The following is a 14,358-nucleotide window of genomic DNA, read 5'->3' as shown; positions in this document are numbered from 1 at the left end:
TATCAATTTATCTATGTTGGTCATGCGGTTATCAATTTTTTTTCGATCATATTTTGTGACTAAATTTCGTCCAAACAAGGCGAGCGGAATGTTCGAGATTAAATAATAATTTTTATTCTCTGTTCATATTGCTTATTCTTATCCTGAATCACACTCCTTATATATGTGTGTGGAACCTTTCGCAACTTCTGTCAGTCGTCGTCCGAACTTTAAATTAGGAGCTTGTCTCATCGTCTCTGTAAAAAAGTTCAATTTTAATTGTATTTTAGTTTTAGAAATGTATAAAATATAGACGAGTTTGATTTCTAAAGCAATTTTATTGGCATTAATATAATTCAGTTGTGTTATTTATTCACAGTGACTTGTCCTCATATTGTATTTATTGCCATGAAAGTTTTGCAAACATTCATATTCTTTTAAAACACAAACTTCTCTTGCTCATGAACAGCCACATTTGCAGTTTTCATTCCAAATTATTTTATCCTACAACAAAAATAAGTATCTATTTAAAATTGTGTCTATCTGTATGAAATACGAAATATCAACGCGAACTGAAAGATTGTCGAATGTCGTAGGCCATTGAAGTACTTTCAAATTAGAAATCAGGCCTGAGCCAATATTACACGCAACAAGATCGTTAACACTCACCCCCTGAAATCCAAGAATGTATAATTTCCTGGAAAATATTTAGCTCGTATCGACATGTTGCCGATACGAGCATTAAAATTCCCTCTTAAAAAATTGGTGAATCTATATAACTCGATATAACCCCGAAAAGTTCCTCCTCAAAAGTCTGCTCGAACAGCTTCGCATCTATATATGGTTTTAAATCAACATTACTCATAATTAATTGAAATTCCCTCCGCCAACATTTAACAAAAATACATGTAGGAGAAATTAATAAAATTTCAAATTTAAATGCAGCTCAGTTTACAAAAAATGGCTAAACTCTCACTAGGGCGGCCGAATCTAGCAGCACCCTGTGCATTACTTACAATAGCCGTGTGATCAGGGATCCAAACAGGGAACTCTAAATTGTGTAAAGCTACCCATGTCTCGCACAGGCAGATTATGTCCGAGCTGAGTACGTAATTTGCGATATCGGAAAAATTTGAAAGGCTGTGCGTATTCCAGGAAAAGATGCGAAGATTGCTGGCCTCAGGAGATTGATATATGACATCTTAATTAGCGACTTCTTTCTCTGAAAGCAAAATTGGACGAATTGAAAGAAAACGTTAGAAGCAAGTAGAAGATGAAAGAAAAAGAAAATCTCGAGAAATCTTTATATCCAGATAGCATTGATAACTCTCCACATAGCCTAAATTATAAAGAAAGAAATAGGGATAATATTGAAGGTAACGTTGTTTCTGATTTTTCAGAAATATCAATGAAAGAAAAACAGTTCACGAGAACTAAGAAAGCTCAGAAGAGACAATGTATGAAATGAAAGAAGAAAGAAAACAGAAAATATCTTTGGAACTTTGTCGCGTCCAAGTATAAGCAGCAGCTTTCATTCTGAAGAAACGAATAATGAGAGTTGTTAATACGTTCGATAAATGGAAACTACAAGTAATATCAGAGATATAGATCTTGCAGAGAAAAGCACTGGTAAAACATCCAGAGCAGAAAATTCGGAAAGGACAATGAGTGAAAGCTCTAAAGATACAGATTTTTTAGACGGACTAAGTGAAAGATCTACGGATATTCAACATGCAAAAGAAAACTTGCCAGAGCGAACTGAAGAAAGTATAAGCAACACTAAAGGACATAAAAGGATAGAGGAAATTGATGCGTTGGAAGTTCAAATGTCAAATTGGTTCACATTATGGGACCAACTAACTGTCAAGTTAGCTACACATACGACACTGGGTTGTTCCATTGTCAATGTAGAATAACATAAAAAAGCCAAGGTTGAAGGCAATCGAGTGTGCCTCATACACAAATGCGAAAAGCGTTCTAGGAATGCAAGTGTCTAGGCTACAGTGAAGGATAAAAATAAAATATATATTAATGAAGCTTTGGTAATGGGTTGTTCAAATGCTGGAACTGGGTATATTCAAATGAAAAAATTATTTGGTGAAGTTGAAATAAAAACAATCAGTAAATCTAGATATCGCAAGTTGCATGCTAAACCTTACAGAGTATTTTGGGATACGTTGTTGGAGAAAATAAAGGAATCTGGAAAGCAGGAATATTAAATAGCCCTTGCAAAGGAAAGTTGAAAAACGTAATAGGGCTAGCTGAATTATTAGTAGACGGTAGTTGAAGGAAGAGGACAATACTCGCAAGGTGATGTTTCCTTATTATAAAAATCTGGGTAAAGACGTTTCTAAAGTTACTGAAGCTGTGGAGAAAGAAAATCTAAAGTGTCATCATCATAGAAAATACAGAAAACAGAAGGAAGGTGAACCTCGATGAAAAAGAAAGTACAAGCGAAATTATAGTTTCAAGAAATATAGTCCTAGTTGCCAAAAACCTGTTATGGATGCAAAAACATACACTTCTCAACTTGAAAAACGAAGAAAAAAGTCAAGAATGATACACGCTGAAGAAGAAGTTTGTTACGGCGTCGTTGAGCCATAGAATATGACGTAAAAGGGACGCCACCTCATGCCACAATATTGTGAAAGACATTAGAAGACCAAAATCAATAGCAACTATAGTCATGGTTTGGAGTTGTAGGAATGAAGCAGTAGCAAAAGCTGAGTTAGAAGTAAAATTGGATGAGAAAATCCAGGACTGTGGTATGTTTATTTAGCGCGATATTCCTGGCTTGGCAGCAACTCCAGACGGTATTTATGAGAAAAGTGGCGCACTTGTGGAAATAAAGTGTCCATTAAATGCTGCTAAATATAAGATGCTCACAGAGGCCTATAAGAATAATGTCCCAGTCACCACGAATTTATTTAAAGATGAATCTAGTTCAGCTATGAATAAAAATCATCAATACTATTATCAAGTTTAGACTTATTGAACATAGTTGAGAAAAAGAGTGTCAAATCATGGTTTGGATTCCAACTAATGTAGGTAATTTAGATAAATATACAGTTATACAGTTATACTAATAAAAAGAAATATTACGTTAAGTTACGCAGTATTGAAACCGAAGGTGACCCATTTTTACGAAGCATGCCTGCTTGCAGAATTAGTTGATAATCGTTTGGTAAGAAAAATTAAATTAAAAGATCCAGTTCATATTATCGAGGCACAAAAGAAAGTGCTAGCTGAAAAATTCTAAAATGCTGAGCATCAAAATATAAAAAATTTTAATGCAGAAAAAAATTTTAATCAGGAAAGAAAGAAAAAATAAATAGAAAGGAAGGAACCGTATCAGACCTAACAGAAAACGAGAATTTTGAACAAAATAAACCTATCAAAGACAACAATGATGAACAGAAAAGAGAAAACATAACAATGATATATAATAAGACTTTGCCACAAGAAACAGAAGTAATGAAAATAAACGTGGAAAAGAGCTATCAGATATAGAATCACATATGAATTTAGATGTTGCGCAAGATGAAACAATATCTTCAGCTGTTACAGGAAAAAGTGCAGCAGAATCAATTACGGTGATTAGCAGTAGAGCCAATCGGCAAAGAAAGCAACTTCTGGGGGGGGGGTCTTGTCATATACTTCGAAAAGTTTTCTTTGGTACACCCACATAAATTATACTTAACGTTTTCACATGGGCTGGGTGAAAACGGCCAGGATAAACCTTAATACTTTATTTTTCAACCTGGAAATTATGGGGTAGATCAGATTTTTTCCTAAAAAAGAACCTTAAAACCATTAAGGGTGGCGAATTAGTGTCGATCTCCAAATTTCTTATCAGACGCATAATTCACTGACTAAAAAATGACAATTTTGACATGTTTCAATTTTCAAATATCGAAAATAAAATTAGACATTTAAAAAATTTTAGGTTTGCATACAGTAAGGTTCGTTTTTAGGAAGTTTTTCGAAGGGTCTCACTTAGCCTATCATAGGATAATTTGCATACCATAATTTTTTTAACTGTAGCTACTACCCGCACCGGTCAAAAAATGATGAAGAATCATGCACAGAGGCAAATAAATTTCAAACTAATACCAGTGATGTAAATTTTCACTTCAAAAACATGTCGACAACTGTGAAGGATCAACCCTTGCCTGATATCAACTTATTTAACATAACTTTACCCAACAGAACCTGACCTCGCCTAACCTGAATTAACAGAAATTGATTGAACTACACGTAAATCTCTGGAAGCATATTTTCCCAGTAGCAAATGTGTGCTACATCGAATGGGTCAACTCGTGCCTAACCTAGAAATAAATCTAACCTATCCTAACCTAACAAAACCTGACCTAACCTAACAGATTACGATGGCAACCCTGTTCTTGCGTACTCTCATATTTTGACATTAATAGCAGTAAATGTCTGGAGTTTCGTAACCGCTCGTTGCTAGCATTATTCGCCTGTGTCTGTAACCAGAGCACCTCCATGTGGTGACGGTGGGCAACGGATTATTTTGAGGTTATGGCTCAACCATGACGTGATGGGTGAGTTTTGATACCGAATTTGAATTCAGCGCCCCAAAATCCATAGGAATACGTGTGGCTTGCTACCAGATCCGCATACTTTTTTTTGTGTGGCTGTGTTATTCAGTGAAGTGGGGTTTATGACAAATAAGAATTCGCTTAAATGAGTTTGAGGTTACATGGTTATATGCCAAGTCTCGTGAATACAAAAATAAAAAACAGGACTGGCAGACTTCTCAATACTAACATAACTAGCACAGAAGAACACAAAAGTGATATTCGTTTAGGACGCTGTTATGAGAGTGTTCTTGCCAGACATACAAAGGAATTTGTTGATGTGTACCATGAGTTTGACTGGGATGATGTTCAAATTGTGCTTGGTGAAAGTAATGAGAGAAAGAGGGAATTCATGGAAATGCTTGACACTAAAAAACAAAAAAAGGTATCTATTAATTTAAAAACCGATTTGGATAAGTTGAACAAAAGTTATGCTAACATGATTAATTACATTTAACGAGGCTATCTGGCTGGTAGAAAGTGTGATTTAAACGAAAAATACAGAAATTGAAGATAGTTGATTTTGAGGTTAGGTTCACTTCGGTAAGACACTGGATTTTTTGGTAGGAAGTAGGAGTTCAAAGGGTAGCAAGGGAGAAGAAGTAAAATAGCCACAGATTGTCAAAAGAAATCAGTGTAAGGAGATGTGTGTTGCAGAAAGTTTTTGAAAATTTGGGGTGTATAGAAAGTGACAAGTGTGAGGAAGTTGAGGCTAACGGCCATTTAACAGGGTAGAGTAGTATTTTGGTTATGGGGAGTCGACAGCGTGATTTTGGAAGAAGGCAAAGAGAGTTAAGTGAGCATCCCGGAGCAGCGACAGAGTCGAAACAAGGAAGGGGGCATAGACGTGAGAGGCCCAGGAATTCGGAAAGGCATTTGCGGGTCGAGTTCCGGGTCGAGGGATTTATTACATAGGTGGCAACAGTCGGCAAACGCGATAAGCAGCGAGAATATTAATAGTAAAGGGGAGGAAACGGGGGATTTTAAAAGGAAAATAGAGCAGGGGGCGAAGATGCGGCGAGAGGCAATGATATTAAAAAGGAGAAGACAAAAAAAAAGAACGCCGGAGAGAGACAGGTATGAAGAGAATATGTTTACAAAATTAGAAGCCCTTATATAGGTATTTATAGAGGAGACTTGCGGAAGACTGAATAATATGAATAATATGAAGAGGCAAGGGTAGGAGGTACAAGAAGAGGTAAGAAAAGTGAAACAAAAGTGGGAAGATTAGAATCAATTATGAAAAGCAGAGAACGAAAAGGTAGCAAATAATTTGGAAAGTATAAAAAATTGGCAGGAAGAAAATGAGGCGGTTAGGAAAAGGGACATGAAACTCATAGAAGAGAAAGTGAGAAAACAGAACTAAGGAATGAACCTAAGGTGAGAGCGAAAGGCCGTTTGGAAGAAGTGAATAGTGTTAGTAGGTTAACCATGAGCAGAATGAATGGTGGCGCTCTAGATTGATTGAGGTTGAAATAAGTATTAAAGATAAAGAGAGATCGAAGGGGAAAAAGAACATAATAGTGATGAGTTTGAAAGAGGACAGTGAAAAAGCAGAGGTAAAGATTGGGAAGCTGATGAGAGACATGAGCGCGCAAATCAGAGTAGAAGGGATAAAAAAACTAGGAGAAAAGAAAGAGGGCAAAGAAGAAATGATTTTAGTGAGCTTGGGGAGCGAGCAGGGTAAGTATGAAGTTACGGAGAAAAAGAAGTTGTTAAAAGCAAGAAATGAAAGAATCGAAGAGGATCTCGAGTGACAGGAAAGGGCAAGAAAGTGGATATTCGAGAAAAAGGCATAGACTGCGAGAAGTAAAGGTAATAGGATAAGGATTAGCAGAGGTAGGATAAGAGTAGACGGAGAGATATGGATTTGGGACGATAAAGTAGAAGAACTGAGAGAGGGTAGAAAACGGGTAGAGAATAAAGGGGATGAAAAGGGGAATACAAGTGTCACGGGGAGTTTCGAAACAGCAAGAGGACTTGAACGAAAGGCTTGAAGGAAAGAAATGCAAAAAGAGCGATGTTAGAGTAGCGTTTTGGAACGTTTCTGAATTAAAATACAAGTACAGTGAGTGGAAGACGCAAGCAGCAAGAAAGGAGCACGTGAAGGGGTGATGAATGGGTAGCATGGTGACAGGGTTAAGAAAGAAACTTGCATGTACAGAACAAGAGGGGAAGAGGGAGAATCGGGTACAATAAGAAAATGAACGGAGGAAAAAGAGGAGAGGCTGGTCCTAATAGGAGCGGATTTGAATACAGGGACCTGGGAACAAGGGGGAGAAATATTGGACACAGAAAAGGAAGTGTTTATAAAAAAATCGAAACACAAAGATACGGATCGGGAAGGTAGAAGGCTACTGGACCGGTTGGAAGAGGCGGGGTGGTTTATATCTAACAGCAATACGAAGGGAGTTGAAGAAGGTAAATATACGTACGCAGGTATAGGGGACACCGTGAAAGATTACATTCTGGCAGAAGAAAAAATAAGGATGCTAATGGTTACAATGAAAGTGGGCAACCTGATATGCTCAGATCACTTTTTGGTAATTGCGAAAATTAAATGGGGTGGTTCAACGCGCAGTATGGGGAAGAGAAAAGGAAAGAGAGTAAAAAAGTTAAAATGGGCATTTGGAGGAATGTATAGTTAGAAGAATTTAGAGAAGAAATATAAAACGAGGAGATAGGGAGTTTGGAAGAGGAAGGAGTTAATACACTGCTAGAAGATCTAAAAGGAGCGATAGATAAGGTAAGGGAAGAGCTGACAATGAGGGAAAAAGTAGATATGCATAGGGGAGGCTGATGGGACGATGAATGCAGAGAAAGTAAGTATTGGAAATAAAAGTAATAAAAGGGATAGAGAAAGAGGTAAGAGAAGGAGGGGAATGAAAGTGATAAATAGGAGGAGAGAAGGAAGGAAGGATTAAACGAAGAAATAGGAATGTAAGAGTGGACGAAGCACTTCAAGGGTCTGTTAGGAGGAGTGGAATATAGGGTAAAGGGAGAAGGAAGAAAAGTGGCCAATGTGGACGAGGACATTGAAAACGAGATTAGTAGGCATGAGGTAAATAAAGAAATTGCAAGGTTGATAAGAAAAAAGGTAACAGGGGAAAATGGCTTGGAAAATGAAGCACTGAAATATGGAGGATTAGGTGTGAGGGAAGGGATGTGGACTAGGGCGGAGTGAAAATGATCAAATTAGTTAAATCGTTTGAGCTAAGCACAAAAATTGTGTGGGTTTAGATCCGAAAAAAGCAACAAGCAAAATCTTTTGAAATCGGTTAATATCTTCTGTTCTCTTATTTGAGTTAAAAATTTCAAAGTTGTTAAATTTCAAAAAACTTCCCTATTGCTTCGAAAATTATTGCAAATTTTTTCTATGTACATTTTTTTGATACTGAATAATAATAAAAAATTATAAATTAAAAAAATTACCAATACTTTGACTATCAAAGTATTGGTAGCCAGGCCAGAGCTACTCAAACGGCAAGTTATTGGTGACTTTACTAAACAAACCCTTTACCATGATGATGGCTTGACGCTTTACGGTGCAAATCATTCCACAGTCTGTGTAGGTTATCACGGAACTGATGCAAAAGCTACATAAGAGCTGTATTCATAGCTTTCACAACAGTCGAGATTAAGACGCGGTTCAAAACACAACCCGTTAAACTTTCAGTTAGTAAATTTAAAGTAATAGTCCCATCAGAGAATAAAAGGGTGAAGCATCATGGCAGTCTACTATTAGACAGTATTAATGCAGTGTTTTGTGGACCATCAAATTGTGGCAAGACAAATAAGTTACTTACCCTAATCCTACACCTGAACGGATTAAAATTTGAGAATGTCTAAGTCTACTCGAAATCCTTTAAACAACCAAAGCACAAATTCTTGGAACATGTATTGAATATTGTGAAAGGTGTTGAATATTTTCCCTTTCAGTCAGCATGAAGAAGTAATACAACCAAGTGATGCTCATCCAAATTCTATAATTGTATTTTATGATGTGGCCTGTGAGAAAGAGGATAATATTGGAGCCTATTTCTGTACAGGTAGACAGGTCCATGTTGACAATTTTTACTTATGTCAAACTTACGCTCGAATTCCTAAACATCTAGTTCGAGATAAAGTCGATCTGTTGATACTTTTCAAACAGGATGAAAGGAACTTGAGACATGTATATGATCATCATGTCAACACTTGCATGCGTTATTCTCAATTTCGAAACTCACGTTCAGCATGTTGGAATACTGACCAGTATGGATTTGTTGTCATTGATAAGGATAGCGAACTGTACAAGGGAAGATACAGAAAAGGATTTGACTTTTTTTATCTCTTTATAAATACAAGCTCTGTAGTGCAAATGGTATCATTATGCCAGTGCCAATGGAAATTTTTCTATGTACATTTAACCGGGGCTCTAGTGGTTCGTAACCCACCTTAAATTGTAGGACCCCTCAAAAGAGGTCAGTGTCCTCCCAGGAAAGAGGCTCCATGCTAAAGGGACTATTCCATGGGAATCACTGAGCGACTTTGAGAGGCTCGAAAAAGAATCAGCGATTTTCGCGCGAAGAGGCTCCATGTCGAGGGGACTGTCCCACGCTAGTCGCTGGTAATTTTCGAGCAATTTATATGGGTTTGGCACAATAGACTTCTTAGTTTGAGCGCCAGGGGGGACCCTTACGGTCTGCCCTACCCACCAATATAATATCAATACCAGAAATACGTCAGCATATAAAAGTTTCAAAAGAGAAGGAGGTGCTCTGTAAAATCACAAAAGCTAGTGAGGCGATTTGACGTAAACATCGAATGCTAAAAATGGGTAGGGAATCTACTAAAAATATAATGACTGAAAAATTCAAGTCAAAAGTTATGCCTCTCGAGAAACTGATTAAAATATTCTAATCCTTTAAATAACAAAAAAGTTGAGCAAAAATAGCCTGCAACCGAAAAATAAGAAGAGGAGGAGGGGAAGGAGGTGGATGATAACGCTTCCTTTATGGCAGCGGATGCTGGAAAAAATTTTATGAGCATTTGACAAATTAGTTTCTCAGAATGCTACGAAAAAATACAAATCGGTATCCAGATATGGTGTCAAATACGTATATGACTGCATGCGATACGTCTTTGAGTGAAGAGCGGATTACAAAGGCGCAAATCGCTGTTTGTTGCTCTCAAATTTCCCACATTTGAATCCTTTTCACTACACTGCTGATTAGTTTTATCATGAATAATAATAATGATTCCAATACATATATAGGGTGCTCGGAGCATATTAAAAGTGCTTCCAAACACTACAAATATGGTAAGTGCACTAACTGCTTCCACGAAAGTTGTGTTAAGACTAGCCGCGTCTCCCTTAACGAAGAGTGGATTAGCTGCTGTAGCGTATGCTTAGCTGTTTTGCCACTTGAAACCAGTGTCAGGACCACTAGATCTAGGGAATGTTCTAGTAATTCTAATAAGTCGGATAAGTCTTCGAACCATTCTATTCAGGCCTCATCATCGTGTAAATCAGATGCTGGTGCTACACTTTCCGCTGCCTCTTTGCAAACAGATAATCACCCTGCATCGCTGCCTTCTTCCATCTGTCGCCTCCTTCCTTCTGTCGCCTCCTTCTCCGAATGTTGATGTCGCTACTTATACTGCTATCTGCAAGCATCTCTCAGGCCCTTTAGATGTTATCCGTCCCGTGTTTTCTTCGATTAGTTAAAAATCGGATGTCGGAGGGTTGGAAAGCCTATGGAATGACATCACCTCCAAGATTAATGCAGTAACGACACTTTAAAAATGGTTTCAGAAGAAAATAGAGTAGTCATGTCTACACTTGATAAACTGGAAAAACGAATCGATAAAGCTCAATCCACTCCGGGCCATGCATCCAATCAAGATGAGCTTGAATGAACGTTTAACCTCAATGCTTATACGCTGAACATAAACAACCCTCGTACAATACGAAGAGGACCTCGAATTGGTTATTACAGGACTACCTGCCTTGCCTGTTAAAGATATCTTGCAAAGGGTGATAGCTATTTCTAGCATACTCAATGTCACTATTCAGACTTATGACATTGCTAATATCTACAGGATAGGTTCTTCTCGCCAGGATAAGCCGAGATCTCTACCAGTAAAATTTTCTAGTAAAATGGTCAATGACCGAATTTTTTCAGCAAAGCGATCTCTTGGTAAGTTAAAGACCAGAATGATTGACCCTACTCTTAGTGATTCACCCAAATGCCTAAATTATAACCATTCTACTGAAACGTATGCTTTATATAAATAAACATCCTCCTGCTTTCAACAACTTAAAATCCCGATGAAGAATGTTTGGATCAGAAATGAGATCATTTGTATCGAACTTTCTGATGATGTATCTTCAATTAATCTGCGCTTTACTGCCGACCTTGACAGAAACATCGTTGGATCTTGTCCATCCTTATTATGTTGGATACTCATGATATTATTGCTATTTCTGAGACTTGGTTAAAGTAATTTATTAATGATAATTTGATAGCTATTCCTAATTATTACTCTCTGCGTTGTGACAGTGTTGACATGTAGGTTGATGGGGTTGGCGTGTGAAATTCTCTACGCTTCGTGTGTAACAACCTAGGAGATTGCCTGCACCGTGAACTAATGTCAATGATGAAGGAGATAGATAGGCTGTAAAAAGAAACTATACCTAATAATTCTGATTATCTCATGTCTAAGTTTTTCTCCCTGAGAAACCAGGTGCAATATAATTTTCTATCAAACAGAATTGCTTTTAATACAGCCAAACTAACGACCATCAATGAACCTTTTCGATTTGGAATTAATTCCGTAGATTGGGCCTTATTAACCCAGAAAAGAATGCAGACTCTTTGCATATTTCTGTTAAAGATTTCAATACTTCTTGCTATACTGTTTTATATATATCCTCGTCCTATTCGTTCCTGTCACCTAATACATTACAAAATGCGCTTGAAACGGATTTCTCCTTTTCTCCTGTTTCTTTAATAGACGTTAATAATGTTGTTCAATTTAGCAGCAGCGATTTCAAAGGCATTGCTGGTATCCCTGTTAGCTGTAATAAAAGAGTTATGGAGGGTTTTCTTCCTTACTTAGTAAAACTTTTCAATTCTTCCATTAATTCAAGTATATTTTCTGCCCTATAAAGAAAATCTATGATTCGCCCTATATCTAAAGTTAAGAAACCGGTTTCTCTGGTAGATTACGGGCCTCTCTCTCTTTTACCATATGTGCATCCTTTATCATTCCCCCTATATCTAAAGTTAAGAAACCGGTTTCTCCGGTAGATTACGGGCCTCTCTCTCTCTTTTACCATATGTGCATCCTCTAAGGTTTTCGAGAAAATGATATTCAAGCAACTGACTGAATAGCTTGAAACGAACAATCTGTATGATACGTACCAAACGGGATTCAGGCAGGGCTACAACACACAGACTGCTCTGTTGAAGATCACCAGTGATATAAAGTTTGCCATTGACTCATGTATAATTACCGCTTTGGTTATTTTTTCTTTCAGTGAGGTTTTCGATATGGTAGATCATGGTATTCTCATTAGTAAACTGATAGGAATTGGGTACTCAAATAAAGTTATAGCATTGTTTTCGTCCTACCTACTTGATAAGCAACAAGCGGTATTTTATTCTGATGAAAATATATAATCTAACTGGCTTCCGGTAACTTCTGGATTCCCTTCGGGACCGGTTTTAGGACCCATTCTATTTATTATATAGTTCACTGATCTTAAGCTTTTCCTTAAACTTCTTAAATATTTATTTTATGCTCACAATCCTCAAATATATATTCATGGTTCTCCTCGTGTTATACCTTGGCGATCGGGACGTTAAATCAAACGATTGAGCTTTTCATGAAATGGGCCACAAATAACAAACTTTCCATTAACCTTTCTAAGACGAAGGCCATGATCCTCGGCAGTCCTGCCTATCTTAGTAGCGTCGATGCGTTAGTTTTACCTCCGCTAATGTTGAATGGATCTATTATTCAATACACTAACTCTGCTCGAGTACTTGAATGTCTTCGATAACTCGAAACTTTCGAGAACTCGAATGACTTCGAGAACTCAAAACTTTCGAGAACTTGAATATCTTTGAGAAGTCAAAACTTTCGAGTACTCGAATGTCTTCGAGAGCTCGAAACTTTTGAAATTAACAAGAATTTTTTGAAACCCGATACTCGCAGGTTTTTTCGGATTGCTAACAGCGATTTTGAAATAAAAATTGAAAATTCAAGATTTTGTTATCCTAAATGGCAACCGAATTTTGGAAAAATTCAAAATATAAACCAGTTTCCTCGAGGTACAGTCCCAGGGTTTTTATCTGGATTTTGTAGCCTTGCTTGCTATTGAAGGATTTGTCTAATCGAGTCAGCCCTTGATACACTTTTTAAGGGTCCTAAAATGAAAATTAAGTTCGTTAACCAGACATTTCAAGCCAAAATTTCAAAACTTAGAGTATTTTCAATATTTGAAAAATAAATTTTATAATCTTAGAAATTTTTGTTAAACTTTTGGATTAGACTAAAATTAAAAGATAGCTTTTTCAAAAGTTTGAAACGACATTGTTTTCAGAGTTTTAGACATTTTTGTCAAAGTTTTATGTACGTGACAAAAGTATTTGCAAATTAACCTCGTGACATTTCTAATTTCGACAAAAATTTAAAAAGTTATATGCTTTTCAAAATTTAAAAAATTTTGAAAAAATTGAAAAAAAAATGTTTTCATGGATTAAGAAATATAAATTCAAATTTCTTCTAGATATAAAATATATTTCGAAACTATTCTCATGAAATTTGCTAGATTAATTAATCAAAGTAGAGTTTCCATAGAATTGAAGTTTGAACAAACGGAATCAAAGCCTACGGTTTAATGTCTCTATCTACTAAATTAAAAAAAATGTGTTTTTTTAGTAACAGTATATTAAAAAATCAGCCATGCTACGCAGGCACCATCTCTTTGCGCGCTACGCGCGTGGCTCGCAAAATTTGTGCGCGCCTCGGACGCGCGACGGTTTATTCTCGCACTTTGCGCTTGGATGTTTATTCTTTGCATTTGGAATGCTTGAATAAAACTTTATCAAAAAGATCTCTTTTAGATGGCAGTATTTTTATACGTCTTTATATTCTAAATTGTCTTCTTAAATAAGTAAGATCAAAGATTAAGTTTCTCAAAGCTCTGTAGGCTTTATGGTACACTGTAAAACATTATTTTGGGATTTTTTCCAAAAAATACTGGAACGCAACATAACCAAAGTTATAGGAAATTTTCCAAAAAATAAATTCGGAAAAAATTCATTATTTATTTGGGAATTGTACTTTAAAATTAGGAAATTTTTCCGAAAATATATTTGGAAAAATTTTCTAATTCATTTGGAAATAAATATAATAATAATAATAAATAAAATAATAAAATAAATAAAGTGAGGAAAATGAAGAAAATAAATTAAATGAATTGATAAAATAAATAATATAAATTAAATAAATAAGAAAAATAAAATAAAGGGAAAAAATGAAATAAATAAAAGAAATGAAAGGAATACAATAAACAAGATGAATAAAATGAAGAAAAACAAATGAAATGGAGGAAAAAAATAAATAAAATGAATAAGAGAAATAAAGTAAATAAAATGTAGAAAAAAGTTAATTGATTAAAAAAAATGAAGCAAATACAATAAAGAAGATGAGTAAAATGAAGGAAAAATGAAATTAATACAATAAATAAAATAAATAAAATAAATAAAATAAATAAAATAAATAC

Source organism: Belonocnema kinseyi, chromosome 5 (genome assembly GCF_010883055.1).
Source record: "Belonocnema kinseyi isolate 2016_QV_RU_SX_M_011 chromosome 5, B_treatae_v1, whole genome shotgun sequence".
NCBI lineage: Eukaryota > Metazoa > Arthropoda > Insecta > Hymenoptera > Cynipidae > Belonocnema > Belonocnema kinseyi.
This window is presented reverse-complemented; position numbering follows the sequence as displayed.